Source organism: Nyctereutes procyonoides, unplaced genomic scaffold, assembly GCF_905146905.1.
Source record: "Nyctereutes procyonoides isolate TBG_1078 unplaced genomic scaffold, NYPRO_anot_genome, whole genome shotgun sequence".
NCBI classification, from domain to species: domain Eukaryota; kingdom Metazoa; phylum Chordata; class Mammalia; order Carnivora; family Canidae; genus Nyctereutes; species Nyctereutes procyonoides.
Genome location: NW_026575130.1, coordinates 12,609,217 through 12,625,510, shown reverse-complemented (window position 1 = coordinate 12,625,510; position 16,294 = coordinate 12,609,217). Strand labels below are relative to the sequence as shown.

Below are 16,294 nucleotides of genomic sequence, written 5' to 3'. Positions count from 1 at the left end.
GGAAATAGGACAATGAAAAGCGACACTTGGGCAAAGTCTTAAAGAAAGTAAGGGAGGTGGCATTTTAAGGATGTAGAGTAAGGGCCCAGGCCTCAAAAACAGCCAATGGTTATGGAAAAGGAGTGAAAGAAGGGTGCGCAGGGAGAGAGTGGGGAAATGGAGAATAGGCGCCAAAGAGTGAGTCACCCAAGTGAAGGCTTTGACTTTGACTCCAAGCAGAATGAGAGGCCATGACAGCATTTTGGACAGAGAAATGAGATTTGAGTCATTTTTAAGGGTGAATTTATTCAATGATATTCACCATTGAATGGGTTTCTAGTGCTATGCCGGGTACTGAGTTTGGTGCCGTTGGTAAAGATGAATGGATAGCCCCCGCTTTCAGAGTGCTCATAGTCTCTGGGCCTCAGGAACTGCTTGTTGAGGTCAACATGTTGCATATTTAAAATCTACTATCCTTGCTATTATCTAACCTAATACCCTTGCTATTACCTAGATCCTTCCCTTACCTAACTAGCCTTCTGCTCTGTGTTGACTCCGTGACCTCAGCATCTGCCTGCTGCCCTGTCCTGGGTGAGAACAGGAAGACCTGGCTCAGATCAGTCCAGAGGTACAGGTGCCCAGTGCTGCCCTGAACACACCGTGTGGCCTTTGACAAGACAGAAGTCTCCCCTTTTCTTGGCTTTCCATCTGTTTACACAATTTTCTGGAGAAGTATATTTGTGAGGTCTGATGAGATAACCAGCATGGAGAGCTTTCATATGTAATGGAAAACTGGCAACTTTAATTTTCCCTCAAATTATCATACTCTAAAATAAATAGAGAGTCGAGAAGATTCTCCAGCTATTCATTCTGGCAGCGCTGCCTCAGCTGAAGACCGTCTACAAGTTGGCAGGCCAGAAGCAAAGAGAGACTTAGTTCCTGGAGATAAAACCTGCTAGTTATCAACAACCAAAATTCTGAGAGAGGGTCTTCTGGGGAAGAGCCATTTGTAGCAACAACCTCATTTTAGAATTTTAACTTGCTTGCCTCCTGCTAGCTAACTCCTTTCTGTTGGGGAAGGATGTGAAAAGTCTCATTTAATTTCGGCGTCAAACATAATTCAAAATGATCAGACTTGCTCACCTCACCTGTTAGTCCTCAATAGATGGGTCAGAGACAAAGCCTCCATTCTGAGGAGATGGAAAATGAAAAGACAGGTTTCAAGGAAGCCAGAAGAATTATCATTATGACTATGTTTGCCTTAGGTATGAATATGCAGCCTTTATGAACAGCAACATATTTTTTAATCAAATGCTTATGATGTAACCTCCCTGAAATCAGGGAAATTCAGGGATTTGGAAGGCAACTGGGGAAAGAGGCATGCAATACAATGCTACTTCACACCGCACTCGGCTTTGGAGCTAAGCTACTCCAGATGTTTTTCTTTTGTCTTCATTTAATAGTTTCCCTAAATACAATGTCTTAGTAGCAGCCAAGGCAGCAAAATATACAACATGCCAATTAATGGCAAAATGCTTAGCTAAGCAATTCTGCCTCTGAGTATATAATTATACTTTTAGAGCTCCCCCCCCCTTACCTTTCTCCTGTCAGATTTCACTAAAGAGTATTAGGAATGCAGAAAATCTTATGTGGCTATAGCATGATTAATCCTACTTAAGCAATAAGAAATAAGCTATACCACTTACTCTTAACCATGCTGGTTATATTGGCTATATCAGTTATGAATTCATAACCAAATTGTCCACAGAGAACCACAACTCCAAAGAGCAACTCCAGGTATAAAGCTGCTTCTAACCATTACTGGTTACACCTGCTTAATTTTAAAAATTAAAAGCCAAACTAGTTCTTTTTGCCTGATCAGAGATTCTTGAACTTCATATTATCAGCAAAACATGTTATGACACCTGCTCTGCCAATCCCCAGCCCTGGATCAGTCCAACCGTTAACTTTCTCAGGTCCTGCTTCCAGGCAGCTGAGCACAGACAAGGAAAAATCCCCTAACCCTGTTTACTGGCACTGTACCAAATCTATGTTCTCCAACATCAGCTGAGCCCTCAGGGCTACTGGCAGTCCTTTCGTTTGTCCCCAGTCAGCTCCGTGTCAGATTTCTCCTACAGCTGTTCTGAATTGTCAACGTGCTCTACAATCCCCTCATTCTAAGTAGCTGCCGTTGTCCATCTATTGGACAAAACAGAGGCCCTCTCTTCCCCCTCCACCTTCAGCCTGACCCTTGGGGGCATCCCCTTTTTCCCCCTCCTTCCTCCCTCCCTCTATCAGAGAATTAGCTGATCCCCAAATTCAACACTTCTGGAGAATTTTGGATACCATCTCCTTAGGCACCTTCTGGGACTTCAGCCATTTCCCCTAACCCTTTGGTGCCTTTAATCCACTGCTCTCTGCCTTCCACCCTTTGATCTACAAATTTGCTCAACTTTTTCCTTATCACCACACACACACTCGCATGCGCATACACACATGCACACATCCCCACTCACAATGTTTTAATCATTTCAGCCTTTCACTCATGCTGCAAATTGCCTTGTATAGCAATTATCTGTTTACATGACAGTTTTCAGCTGGTCCGGCAGTTTTTAATCATTGTTGTGTCACAGATTCCTTTGAGAATCTGATTAAAGCAATGGACCTGTTCCCTGAAGACACGCACCCCTTCCCACCCCCCACACACTCACAACTTGTACTTGCGATTCCAGGTCATTCGCTGACCCACACAGGGGATATTACTACTGCTCATCAATACTTCCAGTTCTACCGTTCTCCCAGGCACGCTGGAGAACCACACTTCCTTCCTGACTTGAGATTAGTCACTGCTTTGGCCAATGAAACGCGAGTGGAAGCGATGTGTGCTGAGCTTTAGGAGCCTGCTCTGGCTGTGCCACGCTTGCTTTTTCCTCTACCACCGTGACCGCTGCGTTCCAGGTAAGGACTGCGAGGGTCAGCGAGGGTCCCGGAGAGGGGAGCACGCAGAGCAGAGCACCGAGCCGGCTGCAACGGACCCACAGAGTGAGTGAGAAAGAAATCCAGTTGTTTGGAGTGGTGGCGATTGGGGATGATTGGTGACTGCAGTGTAACCCGGGCTACCCTGCTCGCTTGACAGCAGGGCATTCTCCATTAGATAGGAAACCGGCTAAGTCAGAAAGATCCTTTAGGCTACCCCCCCTTCCTGTTCCTAACCAACAAGTTCCTTTCACCCCTTATCTCTGCACCCTTAGCTCTGGCTGCCTGCAACACTCTTTCCCCGGTTCCTCCCAGGGCACCTCAACCTTCAGACCTCAGGGAAAGCGCTGCCTCTGCAGAGAGCTGCTGCTTGGCCCCATTCCCACCCCACCTCCAGCCCGTGACCATCATTCGCATCACCCCTTTCTGTCTTCCGCAGAGCAGGTCACAGCCTGTGATGATCTTATCTATTGTCCCGCAGGTTCCGAATTCACAATGTCTGTATTCTTGTTCTCAACCATGATTCGTAACTACTTCAGCCCCATGTGAACTGAAGGTAAGGGGGTACATTGAGAATACGGGCTGCTTTCATTTCTTTCATATAATGATTAAAAAAAAAAAATAGTACCGTAAAGGTTCAACTGCTTCTTTACACTTTCCCAAATGATGTTAATAGAAGAAAAAGCTCAAACTATAACTGTCGGACAGACATCCAACTGTTTGGATGCACATCAAGAACAAACCACTGAACCTTGGTATTCACCCAGTCACCATTAAGAGGTCAGCTTGACATTTTGGGCTCTTTTCAGAAAGTTGTGGCCAACAGTACTAACAACCTTTGGTCCCAACCCAGTTAAATAGTAGTTTTTGTAATTCACTGGCATACATGTTTTTGTTTTGTTTGCCTTTGCCCCCCCCCCACGCCTTTTACTCAGGATGTACACCAAATGATCTTACTTCAAAGTGATAATAAGAATCAGTCCTTAGGTTTCAGAAAGTATCAAGTAGCTAAGCCTTTGTTAGATATAGCTAGAATATCTTATCACAGAGTAAATAATTCATACTTATTCAATGAATTGATGAACACAAGTATGAAATTACCAAGTGTCTTTTACTTGTGCTTATAGCTAATACAACTACCTGCTTTTTAATTTTAAAAAACTAAAGTTTTAGCCTGTTTCACCTGCTTACAAAATTAACATGTTGAAAAATGTTAGAAATGCAAAACTTTGTTAATATGTAACTTTTCTATTTTCATTGTCATTACAAAATGTGTTAAGTCTTAACATTTGATAAAAGATTTAGAAGTTGCAGTGCTGTGCTTCCAGCATGTAACAGACTCTGACAGTCATTAGAAATCTACATTTTGTCAAATATTCAATTTCATATGCAAAAATTTTGTGGATCTTTTGAATTATTGTCTGAATAAGATAAATTTAGTTCTGATGAAAACAACTGAGCAAAATGTTTTATAATTGCTAAAAAATAAGCATGGTTGGTTTAGAAACAAAAAAAAAACTTATTTTTTTTCATAAACTATTTCATGTTTTGATTTTCCCATGTGGCAGTGTGCATTGCAAAATAGTATCCCTTCAAACATGGAGCATATCCATTACCCTATCTCTTATGTAACATGTAATTGGCATGTGACAGCTACATTTTTCTATTTATATTTTACAAAAATCTACATGGGTAACTTAAAAATAACATGATTTTTTTTATAGATGAAGCTGAAATATCTCTGCTCTCTAAAATTGTTTCCTATCAACTAATTTTTAAGAGGAGATTTCATCAGCCACCTGATTTTAAGTGAATAAGGGTAATCAGATGGGGCTTACGGTCTTTAAAGTGGGACATGCATCAAACGTGTTTGCACACACATTTGAACACACAAAGAGATTTTTTTTAAATTGTTTTGCAAACAAGGCTGGTCCTTTCTCAACTCCTCATCACTACACACAGCATTCAAAAAATTTTTATAAAAGCTTCTTTTTTGTTCTACTGGGGCATTTCAACCAAACACATAAATTTCACAGAAATAGTTGCTATAGAAATGCAAAGGGGATAAACAAGAATGAATTATGCAATCAAAAATCGCAACTGAAGTAGGGCAGTGGCAAGGTTTATGTTTAATAATGCTGACTGTATTTATTCTTGACTTTATATATACTCCAAATTGAATGTTCTGAGTCTTAAATTGGAAGGTCCTTTACAACTCAAAATAACACATCTTAATGAAAATATTTTAGCAGGCATTCCAGATTAGGAAATCAGTACATGCCAAGCCAAAAATAGTTAAATTTAATGAATAATGAATTCAAGTGATGCCAATTACTTCCCTTTATTTCACACAAAATGGTCTTTATACGAAATGAAAGAAAGAGGTTTCCTACACGAGTTTTGCAGACACCTTGGCTCTGAAGAATAAATGCTTCTTCAGGTTTCTACGGGTCTTTCACTTATTTTGCTAAGGAGCTTATTTTGAAATAGTGCTCTATAGCAGCACTTAAGGTTTTCCATTAGGTTTACTGAAGAAAAAAAAATCATAAGTTAAATCTCCTAAAAAAAAACATTTGTCTCTATTTTTGACTTGTTTAGGGATTGTATTTAAAATGCTGAATTACTAACAAGGCATCTGGTAAATGTGACTGTGGTTATTAAGCCTTTGATCTTGCTAATTAACTTTTATTAAACTTTAGAGGGAAAAAGTTCTATCAGTCATCTTAGTTAGACACAGTTTTAGGAAAAAAGTTAGTTTAGCAGACTGATACAACCTGTGTTCTAAAGCCAAAATAATCCTATTTAAAATGTGTAACAGTGACACACCCATTCGTATTATAAAATTTAACTCCTAGTTACTAATAAATCAATATAATCAGCATAAGAAAAAGCAAGCAGGGAGAGGAGGAATGGGAGGGGAATCATCTCAGAAAATTAGCCTACACCTCTCTCTCTGAAAATATTAACCTAAACAATTTGTGTAAGCCTTCTATTTTATACTGCTTTAGCAATATGATAATAAAAATTATATCTGAATCAGCATTTTACTTAAGTGCACTTTTCAGAACCTCTTTGGAAGAGTGGAGGAGAATGGGTTGTGGTCTTAGATAGGCAAGAATTCAAAGCCAAGCTCCAACAGGTACTGTGGACCTTGGCCATGATTTAACACCTTCAGTTTGTTTATTCATCCATAAAATCATAAGGCATTTATTCTAAAATAATCTGACTTTTACAACAAAGCACCATTAAAATTATCCTGATGAAGGTCACCAGTATCCTCTTAAGTTTAAAATCTTATGTAGCTCTTATTAGTTCTCTTTGTAGTATTTGACTCTACCATTTAAATAACTCTTTGGACTGTTTTCTTCAAAATGGCCTACACTTTTTCTGCCATTTTTCCTCCTTTCTGGGAATGTATTATTCTCTTTTATGCATTCTACTCTGTTAATTAGATGACCTCTGTACTCTTCACCTGGCTCAATAGTCTTCCCAGCAAATTCCATTCACCACTGCTCCTTCCCATGACTTCACCCCTCACCTGTACCCTGATGATTGCCTTGTATGTGCCTCCTTTCCTGACCTCTGCCCCAGGCTCTTTGCCTCCATATTACTACTGCCTATTAGACAACTTCACTGGATTGTTCTATTGGTACCATTCAAAACTTTGACCCAGCGGAATACAGAGAGCTAGAACTCACCCCGGGCTCCTTGTTCTCAGTTCTGCTCACATCCCCTTAGTCTCCAGAAGTTTCTTGACTCAACCTCTTCACTATGTATTCTTTATTCTGCCAATGCCTCAGCTTTCTCATATTTTTATTTTTTTAAAGATTAATTAATTTATTTATATTTATTTATATTTATTTTTATGTATTTATTTATTGACACAGAGAGACACAGAGAGAGGCAGAGACACAGGCAGAGGGAGAAGCAGGCTCCATGCAGGGAGCCTGACGCGGGACTCGATCCTGGGACCCCAGGACCACACCCTGGGCTGAAGGCAGACACTCCACCACTGAGCCACCCAGGCATCCCAGTTTTCTCATATTTAGATCAATGGAATAGCCTCTACTTTCTCCAGGTAGTCTAAATTCTGTAACAGAGAACATTTGTAACAAGCATTGTAACAAAAATGTCTGGCTTAGCACAATAAAGTTTTTTTTTTCTTGCTCATGTCACAATCCAGTACAAGATATAGGGGAGAATTCTGCACTATATTTAGGTAACCAGGATTCCTCCATCCAGTGGCCACAACACCAACTCCTCATGGCTTAGAATCCCCACTCAGACCCCTGTAACCTGGCAGGCAGGCAGGTGAGAGAGAGAGAGAGAGAGAGAGAGAGAGAGAGAGAGTTTATTTTGGGCCTGGTCTATGTACAATGCTGGATTCATGGACAGAATAAATGCAATTAAAACTTCCATTCCAAAAGGGGAATAATGGGATATACATAGTGTTCACTGGTCTATTGCAATTCTGAAATCCTGCTTGGCAGGTCTTATTAAAGCCCCTACCCTGGGGAGAAGGTGAGTTATTTAATTGAAATTTAATTCTGCTACTTGGGAATAATTCTCTTTTCCTCTTTTCTCCTTGGACCTCAACTTTTAGGAGTTCTTATTATCTATTTACTTCCTTTGGTCACAGCTGAAATGAGTGTTACCAAAAGACTGGGATCCAAAATGTGATTTTACAGCTCAGCCAATGAGTTTTTCAGTCTGACATCTTGGACTTCTTGACAACACAATTTTCTTCAAAAACTTGCTAGGTTTCTGTTGTATTCGCTTCTATCTAGAATTCTTGGATCTATTTCTCCCCTCCCTCCTCTCCTGAACAGCTACTTTTATTATGGTTTCATATTGGAAGGCTTCACTCTTAATATTCCCTTTGACATAAAACTAAATCATGCTGTCCAACTAAAAAGTTTGACTGACTCTTGTGGCTCCATTTGGGATCTGGAAGCAGTTGGCTTCCCAACCACTTTTCATCCCAAGTCTTTGGGCTCTCTATTGTTTGCTAGTCAGCTTGAAAACTGTCCAGCTCTGAGCACATCTCTCTCTCAAAACACCTTACCAAAGAAGCCAACACACAGATTCTTTTTAAAACATCCCCTAAAATAATGGTTCTCAAAGTGTGGTCTGCACACACCTAGGGACCCCAAAGATTCTTTTAGTGGATCATAAGGTCAAAAATACTTTTGTAAAAACACTAGAAGGTCATTTGCCTTTTTCATGGTATTGACAACACTTGCACCAATGCTGCAACAAGCAGTGGTGGGTAAACTGCCGATGCCTTAGCCCAAATCAAGGCACTTTCACCAAACTGCATCACTGTACTATATCTTTAAACTTTGTGTCATATTTATTGCCATATATTCACTTCTTTTTTAAAAAAAAAAAGCCACTTCCACTTAAGAATGCACTTGCTGAAATGGGAAAAATTGTTTTATTAAATCTCAACCATAGAGCATAAATCTTTTAAGTATTCTGTGGGATCAAAAGGCAAGAACACGTAAAGCACTTCTGCTACATAACCAAAATACAATGGTTGTCTTGAGGAAAAGCAATATGCGATTGTTTGAGTTGCAAACTGAACTCATCTCTTTTTCATGGAACACCATTTTTACTCCAGGGAACAAGTGATAAACAAAATATGGTTATTCAGACTTGGGTATTTGGCAGTCATTTTCTTGAAAATAAATGAAGTGAGCCTGTCACTTGAAGGCGAACAACCTGACAGTATTTGTTGCCAATGATAAAACTCAAGCTTTCAAGTAAAAATTAGAATTTTGGAAAAATTGTAGCTGCCACCATGCGCCTGACAGCTTCTGAATCTTGAAAGACTTTTCTGAAGAGATCAGTACTGATATTAACAAATGTTATTTTTAGAATGAAGGGTGCCAATAGTATAAATCAAGGAACCAATGTTTTCAAAGTAACCAATATAAGATATTATAAAATCATGCATAGGTAAAAGACCCCTTTAAAGTGTAAATAAGCCAATAGATTTTAATGTAATAGTCTGTGAAAAGTTCCTTGATATGGTTTCAGGTTCCACATTGCAATCAACTTAAATTATCCCTTGCTGATTGGATAAACTCTCCATAATTATTTGAAAAGGCTATTAAAATAGTCCTTCAAAAGGAGATTGGCCTTCTAACAAGAAACACCTCCACATCTGTGACAGGCCAGATTTTCCTCATTTACTTCAACTAAAACAACATATAATGACAGAGCAAATGAAAAAGCAAATGAGAATCTCTATGCCTATTAAGCTGGACAGTATAAAGTTTTGCAGAAAATGTGAAACAATGCTATTCTTTAATAAATTTTTTGAAAATACAATGACAATACATAGGTTTTGTTAACATAATGGATTTATGATTCTTTTCAGTACATTAGTATCTAACTTCTCAGTTTTGATATTATTGTAATTTTTGCTAAATATAACCCATAAACAGAAGCTTTTGGTGATCCTCAGTAGTTTTTAAAAGGTAAATGAGCCCCAAGAAGACAGTTTTTGATAATCACTCTCCTGGAGAAGGGATCAGCAAACAACGGCCCACAAATAAAATCCAGCTACTTTGCCTGTTTTGTAAATAAAGTTTTATTGGAACATAGCCATATATATTTGCTTACATATTGTCATGGCTGCTTGTATGCTATAATAGCAGAGTTGAAAACTTGTAACAAAGATGATACTGCTCTCAAAGTCCAAAATACTTACTATTTGTGACTTTCGAGAAAAACAATCACTGATCTCTGCTTTAAGCTTTGGTTCTCAAGCTTGGCTGCATATCAGAACTACCTGGAAAACTGTTAAAATAATACTAATGACCTTCTGCTTCTCCAACACATATACACAGAGCAATTAAATTAGAATCTCTGGGAGTGTGGACTGAGCCTGGATAGTTTTTACAATTCTCCAAATGATTCTAATATGTAGCCAGGACTTAAGAATCACTGTCCCAAAGCTCTCAGATGTTTAAGCATAAATCATGCCTGTTTCCAGACAACAACATCCAAAGTTTTTCCCATTCATAACATGGGTTACTATATTTGAAGCCCCTAATATTAGTGTTCATCAGTGGGCAATGAGGACCCTAAGTCAGTGCCACATTTGTTGTTACAGCTGCACCCCACTGTAGGAACAAATTTCAGTATTAGTTAGGATAGGCTATCTGCTGTAGCAAACACTTCTCAAATTTCAGAGACTAACATAATAAAGGTTTATTTCTCATGCAACTGATGGTGCAATGTGCTTTGGTAGGTGTCTCTGCTCCAAGAAGGAATCCAGCTGTTTCTACTTAGAGACCCTACCATTCCTCCAGGCCTCGGAGTACACCTCTAGATCCCTCCACATCCAGCCAGCCAGCCAGCAAGGAGAAAAAGAGTATGGAGAATTGAGTGAGAGGCGTTTTATGGGCCAGGCCTGAAGAAAGCATACATAACTCCTCTTGGCCAGAACTTAGTCTTCCCCATCACAATTAAGTGCAAAGAAGGCACAAAATGTAGCCAAGCTTTCTGCCAAAGAGGATAAGTAAAACCATTTTTGGTGAACTAGCTGTCACAATCGCCTCCCTCACTAGTCTTCTATTTCTAGTGCTATGATGTGCCTTCAGGCCCCTTGTGATAGATAGAATGGCCTCCTATTTCCTAGAACCTGTGAATATCTTACAGGGCAAAAAGGATTTTTGCAGATGTGATTAAGGTCAAGGACCCTGACAAGGAGAGAGTAGCTTGGATCATCTAGGTAGGCTCAATATAATCACCTATATGAGCCCTTAAAAATGGACAGTCCTATCCCATATGAGCCCTTTCTAAACTGTAATAAGGGAAAAATCCCAAGATTCAAGAGATAACAATGTAGCTGCAGAAAGAAAGAGGAAAGGGCCATGAGCCAAGAATGTAGGCAGCCTCTAGAAGCTGAGAAGGGCAAAGAAACGGATTCTCCTCTAGAGCCTCCAGAGAGGAGGAAAGCCCTGCCAACACTTTGATTTTAGTCCAGTGAGACCCATGTCAGACTTCTGATCCAAAGAACTAGAACACAATAAACTTGTGTAGTTTTAAGCTACAAAATTTGTGGTAATTTGTTATAGCAGCAATAGAAAAATGGCATGCCATTCAATGCCTGTGTGATCTAATTCTGAACAACCTGCATAACATCATCTCATGACATTTTTTCTGCCAGAAAAAAATAAAAAGCTTTAAAAATCTTAATATAATGTGCTAAAGCCTATTCCATTGTATTCCATAGCCTTTTTAAGAACATCACTGGTCACGGTGTGAAATGGTTGGTTCTGCTCTCCCTATACCTTTGTCCACCTGGAAAAACTTCTACTTCAAGAGTTATTTCAAATATCACTCCAGAAAATAAGTCCACCAGTCCTTCTAGACTCCCTCCTTTATTATTTGCTGCAGATCTGATACATCCAATTTAGCACTTATCTCACTGACTTGCATCTGCCCCTTTCCCTGCTTTTAACAGAGTCTGAAATTCCTGGCAAATTGACTTTCAGATAAGGCTGAGAGTTTGTGCTTTCATTCGTTCATTCTCTGAAAAGAAGTGCTTCATGACACATAATACTTCTCCAGAACTGTGGGAAGACTGATAGTTCCACAAAAACCCCAAAATAGGAAAACCAGACAAGCTTCTAAACCTTTTCTGCAGCATCTTTCCCAGGATGGATCTCCCATTCATTTCAAAGAGCATCTTTCCCGAAGAAAGACAAAACAGGAAAGAACTCTGAGAAGCCTACATAATGACAATCATACCGAATAGGACTACCATGAAACTGAGATTCTGCAGATTCTTTTAGTGAACTTCTCTAATTTACTAGAAATCCATAAAGGTATATAGTACCTCTAATTTCAACATACACTTGTGGCAGATAACCCATCAATGAGCTCTGTATGAACCATTTCATTTGGATGGATTTATTTCATCTGCCTATTTAAGAACGAGCAGGAAAAAAATCAGACTTTTACAAACATTTTGAGTGCAGAATATTAAACCATGTTGTGGAAGCATTTTGTTGTAGTTTAAGTTTTTCTTGAAAAAGAAAGACACTGTTCTGCTTCATGCCCAGACACATTTTCCTGGTAGAGTCAGGCACTCCATCCAAGATTCACATTCTGTTTAATTAAGTGGACAAGGATCTTCCTCATCAATTATTCAGTTTCCTTGCATCTGGATATTTTATGTTTGCCACAATGAACATTAATATACTTTACTCAGTAATATATCTGTAATGTATGAATTGTGACTTTCTAAATAATTTAACGTTTATAGAGAATATTTTGATAAATTACTGTCACTATCTCAAAGCTATTCTGCAGATCCAAATTCTAGTGGACTTTCAACCATCTCTTGAACTATTTTGTACCTACTATGTGTAGAGATAAGAAACACCTGTGTAATAATTACCAGTTAGTGGATTGAGTCAAATTTATTCTGACCATAAACACATAATTTAATATAGGAGTCCTAAATATCAATACATCAAATTGCCCTGAACCTTTTCCCCTACCTTTTATTAAGACCTCTCATTCAGAACCTAGCAGACATTGAATTCCTACTGGCCCCTGTGGCTTAGTTTTCTTGCCCACTATATATTAATGGTAATTAGCTATTGTCCTCTTCCTCAGCTCTCAACGCATCATTAGTTTTCCAGTGGGCATTGATTCTGTCCTATGGGGTCTAACCTGCTAACCACAGTGCTACAGAGTAACCAGGGAATTATCCCCCTAGGAGGACAAGAGTTCTTTCTGCCCCTCAGTGATCATTAAAACCAACCAATACATTGTTAAGCTTAACAAATCACAATGGCTGTAGGGACCCATTTCTGGAAGCACAAAAATTGCAATGGTGAAGTCACAATTATCCAGCAATTAGGTTTACAACTATATTCACCTTTCAATAATAAAGTCAACAAAAATGTGCCCACACTTCTTTCTGCTGAACTTAATCTGGAAATTTTCTAAAGCCTTCATTTTTATGTAGGTTTCTGGAACCAAGGAAGCAATTGCATCTGAATGAAGTAATGACAAATTTTATGAAGCAGAAAAAACTTTTTCCACCTAACATAAGCCTTATTTTTAAAAAATGGGGGTATTTCCAAGTTATATTTCCAAATGTAATATGCTCTGAGCCATCATAAAAATTTGGCTGCCAGTAGAGTATCTAGTTTAGTAAAGAGGAACATGGATACCTAATGTTTTAGGAATGCTTTCAAATATAGGTAACAAACAGCCTAACTAGAGTAACTTTTCTTTTTCAAATTAGGGAGTATTTTTTCCCCCACAGTGAGAAATTCAATTACCAATGCTAGATTGGTTCAGCAGATCAGTCATGCCAGAGACTGAGATTTCCTTGACCTTCCTTCATTGTTACAAAAAGACTGCTGCAGCTTCTATAAATATATCCCCTTTCCACCGAGCAGGAGGATGGGACAGCAAAAAGGGATGGTGCCATTATCTGTGACATCCTGTTTTAACAGAAAGCTCCCAGAACAGATTTGTATGTCTTTGGCCAGATTTCTGTCCTAGAGTCACTGCTGGTCTAAAAAGTGGCAAGAGAGAAGGTGCACAGATAGGAAAAGCAGCTCCTTACATCCAGAAATTGGCCTAACACCTATAGCTAGGCCTTAATGTTAAGAGCTGGTGCAACACTCACAATAGGCCCTGGTATTCTGCAGTTGATCCTAAACAAGCTTCCAAAGCACAATCAGTGACTGTGATGAAGAAAAACAAGACTATTCCATAACTTCTTTAAGCACAGAAACAAGGTCATTGTGCAAACCACACAAATAGCAAACATCCCCATCCGGGCTAATATGGGGATCTCTGCTCCTTTCCCAATGATGGCTCTAGCCTCACTTATTGTTCCTACCTTATAGACAAGATTTCTTTAAATGTCCAGTCTTAGAGGCTCAGTTGGGTAAGCTGACTCAGGTCATAATCTCAGGGTCCTTGGATTGAGCCCTGTATCAGGCTCTGTACTCTGCATGGAGTCTGCTTCTCTCCCTCTTCCTCTCCTTCCACCCTTCCCCATGCTTTCTCTTGCTCAAATAAATTTTTTAAAAATGTCCAATCATAGAATTATCCCCAACTACTAATAACATCCAAATGAGGACAAAACCACTTCCTTAAACCATCCCCCAAAATCATTTCATGTCAGTCTTGATTCTATAATAATCCTTTCAAAAACTGCTGAAATGCCCCCACATTTCCTAAGGAAGCTCTCATCTCCTTCCTTGAACCTAATTATAAAGTCACCTTGTCTAATCATAGGTGTGTTCCTGGTGGTCTTTCCCTGGACATCACTGAAAGAAAGTTGGGTCAACCAAACAAGTGTATGCAGGGCACCTTTATTTCATTCCTACATATTTTTAATATTTATTTACTTATTTATTTGAGAGAGAGAGAGAGAGAGAGGCAGAGACATAGGAGAAGGGAGAAGCAGGCTCCATGCTGGGAGCCCAAAGCGGGATTCAATCCCAGGACTCCAGGACCATGCCCTGAGCCAAAGGCAGGTGCTAAACCACTGAGCCACCCAGGGATCCCCTCATTCTAGTATATTTTTAATTAAAAGGCTATACCTTGATATGCTATGCTTCAAGATCCTTAATTAGGAAAGGGACCTGGGATACAGTGAATTGAGCATAGGATGAATAATCAAGAGATAAAGACTCTAGTCTGTTCTGTCCAGTTATTTAGTTAAGTGACTCCAGGTAAGTCACTAAAGGACAGGACAGGACCTGACCTCACAACAGTCAAGTGAACCAGTTAACATTAACCATATTTGAGAAATGGCAAAACCAAAGTTCCAAGAGGTTGAGTACATTTTCCTATTTACTTTTGGTAAGTGATAGAACCAGGATTTGAGCATGGGTTTTGTTTTTTTAATATTTATTTATTCATGAAAGACAGAGAGAAAGGCAGAGACATAGGCAAAGTGAGAAGCAGGCTCCCGTGGGGAGCCTGATGCGGGACTCAATCCCAGGATCCCAGAATCACAACCTGAGCCGAAGGCAGATGCTCAACCACTGAGCCACCCAGATTCCCCTGAACATAGGTTTTTAACTCTAAAGTCTAGAAGTTCTCCATGACACCAAATCACTTCACCAAGTTTTACCTTCTTCCTCTGTGAACCAACCAAATTGTTGAATTAAAACTTTAAGGCCCTTTCTATTCACCATTCTGGGTCTTTGATGAATCTAATATTTACATTTCTTTTTTTTTTTCAAAGACTTATCCATTTATTCATGAGACAAGGAGATAGAGAGGCAGAGACTTAGGCAGAGGGAGAAGTAGGCTCCCCACAGGGAGCCCAGTGCGGGACTTGATCCCAGAACTAGGGTTCATGCCCTGAAGCCAAAGACAGACACCCAACTGCTGAGCTGCCCAGGTGTCCCTACATTTATTCTTTTTTAATCCCACCTGATCTGTAGGTGAAAGGTACAAGAAATAATGTGAGGTGATGTAGGTTTATGGAGTTATGAATTTGAGCAAGCCCTATTCTAAAGGATGTAAATCATAAATTTGATCTACCATTTGGACTTCCAAGTCAAATCAATTTTCAGTTCCTTGTAAGCTAAAATAGGATTACTTCACTTAAGGAACTATGTGAGAGCCAATACAAAGTGGGGCTGAGAACAGCACAGCAGGAAATGATAAAAGGAAAGCAAATAAGCGTGTTCCTCTTTTATATTCAAATATCAACTTTAGCACTTCAACATTTGTATATTCATGTGGCATACCTTTACAACCCAGTAATAGACCAATATAAGAAAATACAATCACACAATTGAATAAGGACAAATGTAAAACCATATGCATTTTAGTATTACTGATTTAATAAAAAAAAATTTAGGGGCAGCCCGGGTGGCTCAGCGGATTGGCGCCACCTTTGACCCAGGGCGTGGTCCTGGAGTCCCGGGATCGAGTCCCACGTCGGGCTCCCTGCATGGAGCCTGCTTCTCCCTCTGCCTGTGTCTGTGTCTCTGCCTCCCTCTCTCTCTCTCTCTCTCTCTCTCTCTCTCTCTCTCTCTCTCTCTGTCTCATAAATAAATCTTTTAAAAAAAATTTAGGAGAATTTCTCAACAGTTGAGGCTTTGGGGAAATACACACTGAAAGACTCAAAAAGGAATGTCCTTTGTAACTTGCTTTTGGAAGGTAATTTGCAATATATATATCCAACACTTATTTTTATATATCACCTTTGATCCATAATTTCCTTCTAAACAAGAACCAGAGATATGTGCAAAGAATTAGCCACAAAAATGTTTGTGGAAGTACTATCTATATAATTAATGAAAATTAGTAAAAAGTTAAAAGGTTAATGATA

The 16,294-nt window shown here is 39.3% G+C and overlaps 2 long non-coding RNA genes across 4 annotated transcripts in view; one reads left to right on the top strand and one right to left on the bottom strand.

The window, feature by feature from the left end:
* The window catches only part of LOC129521155 (uncharacterized), a 273,692-nt gene extending 270,870 nt beyond the window's left edge, over positions 1-2,822 (bottom strand). Inside the window, exon 1 of the long non-coding RNA XR_008666777.1 lies at positions 2,691-2,822. This is a non-coding gene — a long non-coding RNA (uncharacterized LOC129521155). The remainder of the gene's footprint in view (positions 1-2,690) is intronic.
* Positions 2,800-16,294, top strand: part of LOC129521154 (uncharacterized) — a 90,539-nt gene continuing 77,044 nt past the window's right edge. For all 3 annotated transcript variants that reach the window (XR_008666776.1, XR_008666774.1, XR_008666775.1), the window contains exons 1-2: positions 2,800-2,937; positions 3,437-3,511. This is a non-coding gene — a long non-coding RNA (uncharacterized LOC129521154). The remainder of the gene's footprint in view (positions 2,938-3,436; positions 3,512-16,294) is intronic.